Here is a 12,612-nt window from a genome sequence, read left to right on the forward strand (position 1 = left end):
ACTCAAAATTCCAATCCAATTATAATAATTTCCAAAGTGTTTCGTACTAACCAACAATTTCTAAACTAAAATAAATTAATAATGAAATTAATTGATAGAAAATTTCAGATATTTTTATTTTTATTAGATATTATTATAACAAAATTTTGATTCTATATTATTATACAATTCTAAAGGTGCATGAACAATATAATGAACTGTCTTAACAAAGTGCTAAATGATCTTCTTTTTGGCCATAAAGGCACTTTAAATTTTGATAATAGAACAAGGACTAAGACTTATTGGTCTGGATAAGTTAAAAAATACATTTAAGCATTCTCAGAAATTCTGTCCTAACAAATCTTCTTTGATTTGCATATACACATATGTATGTGTAAATGCCTTTTCTAATACATATTTTATTTTCATAACTAAATTGATTCCCATGCTTAGTTGGCTTGCCAAGGTGATTTATATGTCCAATCAAACTCATGAATATGCACATCACTCGCAGAGAGCCCTTGGGGCCCTAGGTGATTTCTGATTTATGAGTCCGATCTGCACACACAATATGGCACCAATAAATATATGCAAAAAGGGCAAGGATCGCATCGATATCGATCATAAATAAGTCAAAGGCGAAGGCAGAGCCAGAAAAGGGGAAAAGGCAACATGAATCTCATCCTCATCCCCATCCCCCAATGCATTGGGGAGAACATTTTTCACCATTTTCAGATTGATACGTGTTGGAATTCCATTCGACCAGTTGAAACGCGTGTGGGTCCTGTCTCCCGTTCCTCCTCCTCGCTTCTTTCATGGACATGGACATGTGATATATGCGTCTCTTGTCTGGCTGGGCTCTGTGTGGCTGGGAGTCACTTCGGGTCGTCTTCGTGCGTATTGCCGTATGCCTAATGATTGGTTGTGGGGTTAAGAATTATTATTGAACTTCCTTCGTAGCGGATGTAGTGCATCATTTGACCAAACTATATAATAATAGGTCATCTGAAGAAGAAGCGTCACCTTTAGATTTCAGCATTTTAATTATTACGCCAATTCTTCGACCGAAAACTCTAAAATTTATGCATCCGTTTGGCATCTCTTTTATTCGTTTGAATTTCATTTCGGTAAACTTTTTATTTTTTTGGTTTTGTTGTTGGTTTTTTTGGCAGACAAACCACTTTTAGGGCCACAAAAAAAGCGTCGGCCATTTGCCAGGATGCCAGCCCAGGACAGAGGACAGCACATTGCGTGCTAGCAGCCCATCACAGGAACAGCCCTAGAAATTGCAGCCAATTGTAATGCAAAGTTCTCCATTCCATATGCCAACTCCAACTGCAACTCGAACGCCAACGCAATATGCCCTGGGCCAATTTCTAATTTAACTTCTTTTTTTGGCTTTGTTGTTTGTGGCCAAAAGTTTGTTTTTTGTTGTTGGTATGTGTGTTTTGGCTATGTGGGTGGATGGTGTGAGTTGTTGTGGCCTGACGTTGGTAACAAGTTTGGAAAATTTGCGTTTCCGGCATTTGCAAATTTACAATTCGCGCCTTGCATTTTGACAGAGATGCATGCCCGCATTTTTTGGGCAAACGGTCTATGCCACGACCAGAGATGACACAAACAAAACGATGATCGAATGGAGGAACAGTTATAGACCAGGCTTATACAATTACTCTTGGGTTTTCAAATAGGTTCATAAGCTCGCGAGACTTGGTCTCTTTTGGGGGAGTATGAATTTGCAAAAAATATAGATATGATCTTAGTGTTGGAGGGTAAAATTAATGATATAAAAGAGCTATATAAAAAATAATACTAAAAGTGCTTTGACAGTTTTGAAAAGTTTACATTTTTTTAGTACCTAAATCAAAGGCAGATTAGACATTGAATTTAGGGACTGTACACTTAGAGTTCGAAATTGGTCTTTTATATTGAAGTTTTAGCTTTTTAAGATATCGTTTTTGGGAAATGAGATTTTATTCAATTCCATCTCCGAGAATCCGCTCTTGAATTGTAATTTTATCTATATCATTTCATTTGTCAATACAGGTATCCCTCGTATAACGCGATAGTTACGTTCCAGAAGAATTGCGCGTTATGTATATGCGCGTTATCTAAAACATAGTTTTCATATAAATTTGGGAGTTATGTTCCAATAGGTTTTTTTTTAAATTAAATACATACAAAATAACAGATGCACATATATTTTAACTCCATACTAAAGTTCATACTTTCTTATACAATTAAATACACAAGATATGAATAATAATACATATGTACATACATATTTCGCGTTATATAAGCCTAAATTTCGCGTTGTACTGAAACCCCTAATTTTTCCAAATCGCGTTATATCGAAAACGCGTTGTATAAGACCGCGCTATACGAGGGATACCTGTATATGTAATTAAAAGTCTTCTATAAAAGTTTCTCAACAATAGTTTTGTTTTTTTGTTAAGTAAAAAGAAGGTCAAAAACAATATGTGACTTGGAAAGAGTATATTATCATTTCATTTGTCAATATATTTATAAGTCTTCTATGTGAATTTCTCTACAAAAGTTTTCTTATTAAGTAAAGAGAAGATCAAAACCACTAAGTGACTTTGATAGAGTATATAATTATTAGATACTGTACTTTTTCGGTTCTAAAAATATACAAAAACAGATACACATATAAAAGAATATATAAATATTTAAAATTGTCGAAATTAAAGAATAGTTTTTTTTAATGAAATTTTTCCTTAAAGTGAGGATAAGAAATATCAAAAAACATTTTAATTAATAATTAGATCTTGCACTCAAATGTATGTGGGAAATGTGGCAAATAGCCAAAAGATCTGCCCTTTTTTTGTAGTGTTTATCATATTTTTCACATTAGTTACTCATCTCTGTTAAAGTCTGTTGACGGGGAGGGGGGGAGGGAGTTGAAGGGATGTTTTGTTGAGGTGTTTTGGCAACCTGTCTGCGGTTTGACTGTATGGTTGGTTGGCTGTTACTTCTGTTTTTTTTTAAACATTTTTGGCGGGGAGTTTGGGGGAAAGTTTCTGTTAGCCCGTTATGTAAACGTCTTTGCGCGCCCGTTTCGACTTCATTTTGTGGTTTTTGACTTCTTTTTTTCTATTTTGGGTGGTTTGGGGGGTTGGCAACTCTTGGCGCGTTGCCTGGACTAACTTCCTTTTAACATGCAACAAATTTATATGCATGCCGCTTGCCATGGTTCAAATTGCATGCGTCTGTGACCTGACCACCAGGTTTACCACCCCCCACCCCCCTCAGCATATGGTGGCCCCCTTTTTGGCGGCACAAATTTAGCACTGAAAGTATGAACGGAAATGCTGACAGCTCATGGCATTGCAGTTGCTCCATTGACTCAGAGTGACTAGTTAAACTGGCTATACTATAGATCAGTTCGATCAGCAATCGTCTAACCCCAACAAGATCAACAGCTTTTTTTGTTTTTCGTCTTTGTTGTGCTTTGTGTTTTCCACTCCCATATAAATCATAAGCACAATGTGAGCCAAACAAAACGAAACGTCAAATTAAAATGCAAATTTAATTGATGTATTGACCGAACTAGTTTCCAGACGGCAAACACATGGGGCCTCAAACGAGAGGAGACTGATCATTAGACGGGGGGCGGCGTCAGTGGCAGGGGGGCTAGATGGAAGAAAAAACAACTTCAACCCAAGTTGAAAATGCACTAAAAATGCAGCGGAAATTATAGCAGCAAAAAGCAAAAGCAAAGGCCTAATGCAATCTGATCTGCAGTTTGCAATTTGAAACGCTCTGCAGCTAATTACACGCATTTCGCATTTGGCCAAAGGAGTGTCCCAGTCGAGTCGCCAGTCGCCAGTCCCCATTCCTCCCATTCAGCCAGGACATAGAGAGAGTGGAGAGGAGCATATTAACTAATAGTTACTGCTGGCTTGGGCCAAGTTCTGTTCTGGTTTCGTCTGAGCCTAATAGTTACAAGTTATGGGCTTGGCGGCTTGGGGCCATCTTCGTCCCTCTCGCCTACTGGGCCAAATATCAAAGGCAACAGCTGCAACTGTAAACGAGGACATTATCATTAGGCCAAGCACTTGTCATTTGCCTTCTGCCTAAGTTTACCTTACCCTAACTTCTGCCCCTCCATCGCAGCAGTTCACATTTCTCGATGTATCTATCAGATACATTTGGCTCTAATGTTTGCCTTCATTTAAAAAGCGTTAAGATATCTTCCACTACTAAGTTTCTTAGAATAAAGACAAATAAATATTTAAATTAATAGTTTCAAGATATGTAATTACCTATTGAACTAAAAAATTAATTGGGAACAAAATAATTTAGTTTTTATAATTTCTTTACTTTTGGTTGTATTATAGGTAATGAGCCTTAGTATTCTTTACATCCGCTTGGTTATTGAAAATTTTAATTTTAAAATCATGAAAAATTTTCGTAAATCAGCTATAAGTTTCATTTTTTAGATTCTAAAGCAATTTAAAACATTTTTAAGCCATCTAAATATTAATTTAGAAGATCGCCAAGTTAAAATCGCATGGGAACACATTGAATTATTCAAGTTAAAATTATAGGTATAATTTCTATCTCATCTTGTTATCTTAATATATATAAATCTTGTGTCACAATGTTTGTCCTCAATGGACTCCTAAACCACTTAACCGATTATAATAAAATTCGCACACCATGAGCAGTTCGATCTAACTTGAGAGATAGAATAGTTTAAATCTCAAATTATAGTCGCAATTTTCAAATTTTTCAAAAGCGGGCATAGCGAAGCGTGGCAGGTTTTCTAGTACTAAATAAATCCATTTCTTAAGTATTTAATCGAAAGTCAAAAATAAAGATGTAAAAGTAATGTTTCTTTCTATCCTTGACTTAACATAGTCATGATGGTAAAGTAAAAGCAATCCAATTAAGTTTTTGATGCTGAATTCATTTATCTTCAAAATTTAATTCTAAAAAAGAAAATTATAACTGAAAACATGAACCGATCCAGCAAGGGAGTCTAAGGAGCTTGGACAACCCCTTGAAATATCGACATTTCTAATCCTTATTTACCCTTTTCGCTAGTCCTTACGCCAAACTAATGACTCTTCGAAGTAGTCGGACAATTTTTATAAACCCTCAAACTGAAACAAAGCCCCTCTTAACCCAAATTACAGAACTTCCAAAGCCCTAAACCTTAATTTTCTGATTGAACACCCCTCGAAAGTATTTTCTAGATCGTTCCCTGACTAGAACAAATGTACGAAATGCCAAGAAAACCCTTAAAGATTCTTGGATATATGAACATTGGGAATGTCAGTTGCATTCGTCGATTTCATTTCACAATCTATGGCAATGCATTCTCTTGACAATTTGTATTCTAGTTTTTTGTTTGTGCTTAGTTTGCCATTCCAACGATTAAAAATCGCATTGAAATCGACTGCAGTGTATATATGTATGTATCTGACAGAACTATGTAAATTGGCTTTAACTGTAGAACTTTAGCCTTTACCATTCATTTTGCGAACCCTTCTTCTACAACTCGTTTGGTTTACAGCTAAAGTTCAAGCCGAAAAGTCGAAAGGTGTCTCTCAATGTCATGCCATAAGATAAAGAGACATAGAGAGAGAGAGGGGGGGATGAAAGGGTGATGCAGGGGGAAATAAAGAAAAGTCAAAAGACAACTTGAAGACGAATTGTAACTGCAACGATGCAAAAAAGGCAAAAGGCAGGCAACACAATTGATCGATGCCAAGCAGGCAAAAAAACAAAAAAAAAAGACTTTGTAGTCGTCAATGTAAAGAAGGCTTCAACTTGTAAGTCTTAACCATGATGCAGATGCAGATGCAGCAAATCTATCTGACAGATACATTCTTGCACATACACACGCACACACACACTTACACACACATGGCCAGCAAGGCCTGTGTGTTCTTGAAAATATCAAATTGGCTTTTGCTGTGGCTGTGGCTGCTGTTGCCCATGTTGTTGCTGTTGCTTTGCATGCATGCCTCTTGTTGCCAACTCTGTTCTTCTTTTAGTTTTTTTTTGCAGCTGCAGCCAGTTGAAGTTGTAGTTGGAGTAGGAGGCAGCGCCCCAAAATGGCTGCTAAAGCCAGGGACTGAGGGTTCCGAGACCCGGGACCTGGAGCCGACATCAGCAACGCTTTTGTTTGTTGTTGTTGTTTTTGTTGCTGCTTTGCTTATATTTCATCTTGGTTTTTATGTTGCCTTCCTGTGCTTTATCGTCTGCTGGAAATCTGCGCACGTTTTGGCCGGGTTATTATGCGCGCCTTGGTTGGCTGCGGGGCCCTTGCCAAGACCAGCCAAAAACGACCAGCCAACTCGATCTTCACTGTTTGCTCCTCCATCTTTTTGGGCTCAGCATGGCCGCAATGCAGTTGTTTTTGCTGTTTCATAAGAAATCTTTAGCGTCAGTTGCAGGCAATGTCCCCCCTCCCTCCCCCCTTCTTTTAGCTGTCAGCCACTTGGCAGCATGTTTGTTAACATATTGTATTTTGAAGGCGTGGGAGCCGCAATGCAGCCCCAGACTCTTGGCCAACTGATGAAGAAGAAGAAGAAGAAGACAAAGAAGAAGACCAAGAGCCAAAAAGAGAAAAAGTTAAGAAGAAAAAAAAACGCCATTTTTCCCCTTGACTTCGTTTGGCAGCTTTTTGGTCTTGGATTTGGTTAAGTTTTATACTCTTCAGAAGAATAACACAATTTCCCCTTCGGAAAACAGAAAGTTATAATGATAAATAAGATGCCTAAAGTTTAATATTGAAAAATATAATAAATTAAATGTGCAATAAAGATATATAAAGATATATATAAACTATTTGTATATATACAAACTTAAATTAATGCCAAAGAAAACAAAAATTAGATGTGATTCAAACACATTAGAAAAGTTTTAAAGACCATTTAATTTTAGAGTTAAGAGTATTTAAACTTCGGCTGGTTAAAGTTTATACTCCATGCCATGTTTTTTTTTGCATTTTAGTTCTTTTTTTGTTTTTGGTTTTTGTTTTTCTTGGGTCTGGGTCTGCTGGGCCTGTCTATTTTCTAAGCTTGGGCCATGTTATTTGTCAATGCATGACAATTTTATTGGCTTTTTCTTTTCTGTTGGTTGCCTTGTCTCTCGGTTTTTGCCCTTCCGTTGCTGTTGGTTTGATGGACATTTTGCGGTCTGTAGACACTTTAATTTGGGCATGGCCAAACTCTATCCTGACTCCTTCGTCTGTGGACTCTGCGGGTCTGCGTGTACAGTGCCAAAGCACGAAGTAAATCACATCACGACACAGCTGAAAAAAACACAAAACATAAGAACTGATCGAACTGATCGAACCAATCCAAGCTGAATCGCATTGGCTAATTATATAGTCTGATTTGTCTTGCCAATATCAGTTTTTTTCTTTTTTGCGTTTCTTATTTTGATGGTTGAGGTTTTTGTGTTTTTTTTTTTGGTGTTTCTACGCTAAGCGGCAAATCATGATCAACGGGTGCTGGAAAACTTTAAGGAAAAACCTTAATTTATTTGAAAATAGGCGAAAAATGTTAACCCCCTCGAGAGAATCTCGAATTTGTTTTAGCCATAGCCATTCAGGCGACAGTCGAAATGCACTTGGAGAAAATCTAAGATTTTTTTGCTATATAAAGATGTTCTTCTTTGTTTAATAATTTTCTAATTTAACTTATCGGTGGTAATAGTTTATCTGGGCTTAAACTGAAGTCCATTTTGTTTCCCTTAAAGCCATTTAAGTTACTTTTAAAGCTCATGTCTAACTAGGCTGAGGTATAAACAAGACTTAAGTTGACTTAAGTAGACCTTAAACAGATTTATATAAAGTTTTTATTTAATTTTAAAAATTTAAGTTTGTTAGCATTTTTTTCTAGAAATATATAGAGCAAATCTAGGCTTTATTTAAAGATTAAATTCAAAATTTAAATTTAAATTCAATGATTTATTCATCTAAAATGTTTGTTGTTAAACCTTTCTTCTATCTTTTCCCTAGATTAGAAGGACTTGGTGAAGTTGTTCTTAGTTTGGCTTTCTCATTTTCACTTTAGTTTTGAGTTTCCAGATATAAAATGAAATATTCCCCCTTTTAGTTAATTTCTGTTAGTCCATTGTTGGGTTAATGGCCAAAGTGTTTGGTGTTGGCGTTGGCATTGTCGGCTTCATCAAGCTGAAAGCTAGATGGATAGCTCTAGGAAACAAATCACACGGAATCGTGCCTAGTTGTTTTAGCCATATACCCGCAATCCGCCCCCTACCATGTTGTTGTTGTTGTTGTTGTTTACTTCTTCCTCATCTTTTCACTTTCAGTTAACTTATAAGGCTGAAATGGTAAAGAATTCTTTGTGTCTTGGTTGGTTGACTTGTTTCTATCCAATGCCCGGCGGTTACAATTCAATTGGTTTTCTGTTTTCTGTTGTTTTTGTTTCTGACTCTTGTCGATGCAGTCGCCATTTGTTGCTATTGTTGTTGTTGTTGCAGTTAGTCGTGGCATGTATTTTGCATATACATATTTGACGCGCGGCATTTTGTAAGGCAGCAGCAGCAGCAGCAGCATTTCACATGGCAATTGGCATCGACAGCCAACTGCAATGTTGGCCACATTTCGTGCCAAGATAACAAACGGCAACAACAACCACAACAACTACACATATGTGTGCCTAGGCTCCTTTGGCGTAAAAAAAAACTAACTCACGACATCTCGACAAGCCACAAGCTCACTCATGACTCATGCAAAAGGCCCACCCCCCCTTTAGTACCAACCCACCAACCGCAAATCAACGCCAACACCAACTCAAACAGCATATACCCACAGATATATATATCTGTGTATATATATATTCGAATAGTAAGTATATGGCTGGGCATTTTTATAACTTTTCTAGCGACTACTGACATTTTTATTGAGTGTCTGTTTGATGAGTTGGCATATAATATCACGACAGGTTTTTCCCCTTCTCTGTTTGCTGCCATGTCTTGGCTAATTCCATAGTTAGTCAGCCTCTGGCTAAAAGTAGTTACATCTATGTGAATATATCTATATATACTAACTATCACAAGTACAAGCAACTAAACACTAGAAGCTACTAATAATAATAGATGAAACATTTCTACTAATTGTGATCTCTCTTATCACAGATCTTTACTGTCATAACCTAGACCTTTATATCAATCAATAATAAAAACCAAATAGTGAAAGGCAAATATCCACCAATCAACTAACTGAGTTAGATAGAGATCTTTAATTTCCATAAACGGGAGATCTTTACTTGCTAATCAGTGCCGAAATAGTCATAGTCAAAAGGAAAATGAAATGTTTTTGATCACTGTAAGGTTTGATCACTGTAAGGCTTGATCACTGTAAGGTTTGATATAGAGTTCATTTTATTACCAAAATTTATTAAATCTGTACTGAATTTTAAAAAATCAAAATTTTAAGGAAAATTGGAATGATTCTTTCCGAAACCCAGGTCGAAATTATGGAATATTTTGAAATCTTCAGTTTTTTGATGCGAGATTAACTAAGATTTAACTATTTGAAATCGCTTAGAAATGGGGCAAAATATAATCTTATAAATTAGGTATTATCCAAAATTTCTAAAAAGCCTAAAAAGACCATCGCAAATTTGTGGATTCGGTAGTTCTCTAAACGATTTTCATTCAAGTCTTAACTTTCGTATTGGAAAATGAGCTTCAAATTTTTGGAAAATGATCTTTCGCATTGGAAAATGATCTTCAAATTTTTTATTAAGTCCCCAAAAACTTATATTTGGATCCTTTGATGCTACAGGCCTGCTAAGGCTTGATCCGGCTCTGTTGCCAATCCATTTGTAGTATAAAATTATATTTGTTCGGATTTGAACCAGCTAAGTTGAACTTTTATTTGGACTTGTATGAGAAATTTGAATACCCAACTTTGCACATTTCAATCATTTTGAAAAAAAAACATCATACTGTTCACAACCCAGGGCGGCATTTTCTTTAAATCCAGTCCAGTAGCTCAAATGCTCCATTTTCTCATTACCTTAATTCCATTTTAGTCCTTAAATTTTCTATTGCCTACTTTGAGGAGTTGTGTTTACCATTCAATTATTTTATCTGTATATTCTTTATGAAGCAATTAGTTTACCTAAAGTAGTATAATTTTCCAGCAAATTGTTTTTAATTGAAATATTATACATAAGTTCTAATGTTGCCAACAACTTTATTTAGATTATATTCTTAGAATTTATTTATATATATATACATATAATAGTTCTTCATGCCTTTTAATTAAATAACAAAGTGATAATTAAAGTGATTTTGAGTAATTTGCTTATTTAATCAAATTTGTGGTAAATATACATTTATAAATTAAGCTTATTTAAAATTAAGTTTCATAAAATCTTTATCTAATTTTAAACATTTGGATTTTGCTTAAGCCACTCTAGTCAACTTTTATGTCCTCTAATATATTTTGCATTTTCTTTTTTTGCAAAGGTTCAGTCTACTCTACTTGAGGCTTCATTTCCATAGAATCAATAACCATATATCATGACCACCGCACAAGGGACCAACAACTTCTTGGCCCATTGATCAGCATGCAACATCGTTGCAAATTTCTTCATTGGCCCAGCCGAGACGGAGCAGACGTTTCTGTATTGGACGTTTTTTTCGTTTTTTGATAGGACTTTTGATTTATTACAAATTGAAGTTGATTTTAATCGAGTGTTTGCCAAAGTCCGCACGCTTCACGTTCAATGGGGGCCGTACCAGCGACCCATTCGATTGGATTCACTCTGTCCACCGCCCTCTGTCCGCCGCCCCATCCTTGCGACTGTTCGGACTGATTGATGAGCTCGAGCAGCTGTCGAGCGCGTTTGAAATTTATGACAAAATATATGAGCCGCACTTTATCAGCTCGCGGTGATCGCACGCGGCACACGGCGAATATTAATTGGACCTATCTTGAATGGATGGAGGAAAGTGTTTTCCATTTAAATTGAATCTGTTGCATCTTTAGCATCTTCAAAGAGAGAAAGAGAGGGAGAGAGAGATAGAGAGAGAGATAGAGAGAGAGGTTCCAGAGTCTAGAGTTTAAGGGCATTGCATTATTTTATTATAATGTGATTATTTATGCTCTGAGGTTTGACACACTGATGAATCCAGTCAATCGACGCATCCGGCGATCCAATGAATCGTCGGCGGAACAGAGAGTCCCTCTGTGTATGTGTGTGCGAGTGTAAGTGTGTATGCATGCAACGAATTGATTTCAAAATTACAGTAATTTTCACAATTTTCTAATTATTTAATCGATTATTGATTCTAAGTGGCTCACTTAGTGCGTGAGAAATTGATGTGAGAAATCATTTGGCCACAATTGATGAGGTGTTGATTTGCCAAAGAGATCCGTCCATTGAAGTCTCCCTCTCTTTCTCTCTTTGGTGCTGTGTCATATGTACGTGATGATCGACATTGAGTGTAGGCGTAGCAAATGGTAGGCCAACACAGGCCACCGGCTAATGACTCAATTGGGTAACAATTTGTTATGGAAATTGTCTTGGACTTGGTCAAAAGCAAAAGTAGCCAACCTACACAAGACAATTGATGCCTTTACGCCCTGACAAAACAAGAAAAGAAATACAAAAATAAAACCCAAGAAGGTAATCAGTAAGCATTCATATGGGAAGTTATATAGAGGGAATTGGGGAGTTATATAGAAAAGTGTATACTCTAACTATATTTTTATAGTTGACTTCATAGATAAATGTAGAGTATACAAATCTGAAAGAAAATTCTCAATCTGAAAGAAAATTATCCGAAGAAAACTTGAACCAAGCAATGTGATTAAAATTCTTTAATACATTGAGATCGATGATTTGGTTTTTCATTGTTATTCCTGTAATATTTTATTTATAGGTACATAGAATAGACTTCAATTTCTTCCTGACATTACAAAAACTTAGAATATTAATCCTATTAATGTGTTTCTTATATTATCTACTAACTTTTATATTTTATAACCTAAGTTTATTACGATTGGTGATCAATCTGTACAAGAATCAAAACCATTTTCCGTTTTTTTTTCAAATTTGCCATCCCAAAAAGTGCATATACCTTGTATTTCCAATACAAATCAAGAAAATATTTTGATGGCAATTGAGAGGAAAGTGAAATCTGGCCAAAGTAACGTCAAAAATTGGCGTCAAGTGGCAATTGAAGAGACCCAAAACAAGACCTGGCCAAGCAAAGCAATTTTAAAGTCCCCTCTCCACTCTTACCCCACCAGTCGTTGCTTGATTTTTTGGCCAATTACTTTCTATTGCGGGTGGCGGGTGTTACAAATTTTTTTGAGTTTTTTTTTTGGGGGGCTAAAATTGATGACTCTCTTGACTCTGTGTATCCATGCCAAGCCAAGTTCATTTCCGTCTCCATTTGGCTCGTTCTTGTCGTGCGTCAGCTTAAGATCGAATAAGATATAATGATAATGCTGATGACGATCGTAATGAGGCTGCAATTGTGGCGCTTTGGAGTGTGCCTCGATTCTGCTCTACTCGTCTCCAATTACACTTAAGTGGCCAATGCCAATGTGATTTGTGTGCAGCTAGTTTGAGGCCTGAACGTTGGATGTTGGAAGTGGAAGTGGAAGGA

Source organism: Drosophila willistoni, assembly GCF_018902025.1.
Source record: "Drosophila willistoni isolate 14030-0811.24 chromosome 2L unlocalized genomic scaffold, UCI_dwil_1.1 Seg196, whole genome shotgun sequence".
In the NCBI taxonomy this organism is placed as follows: domain Eukaryota; kingdom Metazoa; phylum Arthropoda; class Insecta; order Diptera; family Drosophilidae; genus Drosophila; species Drosophila willistoni.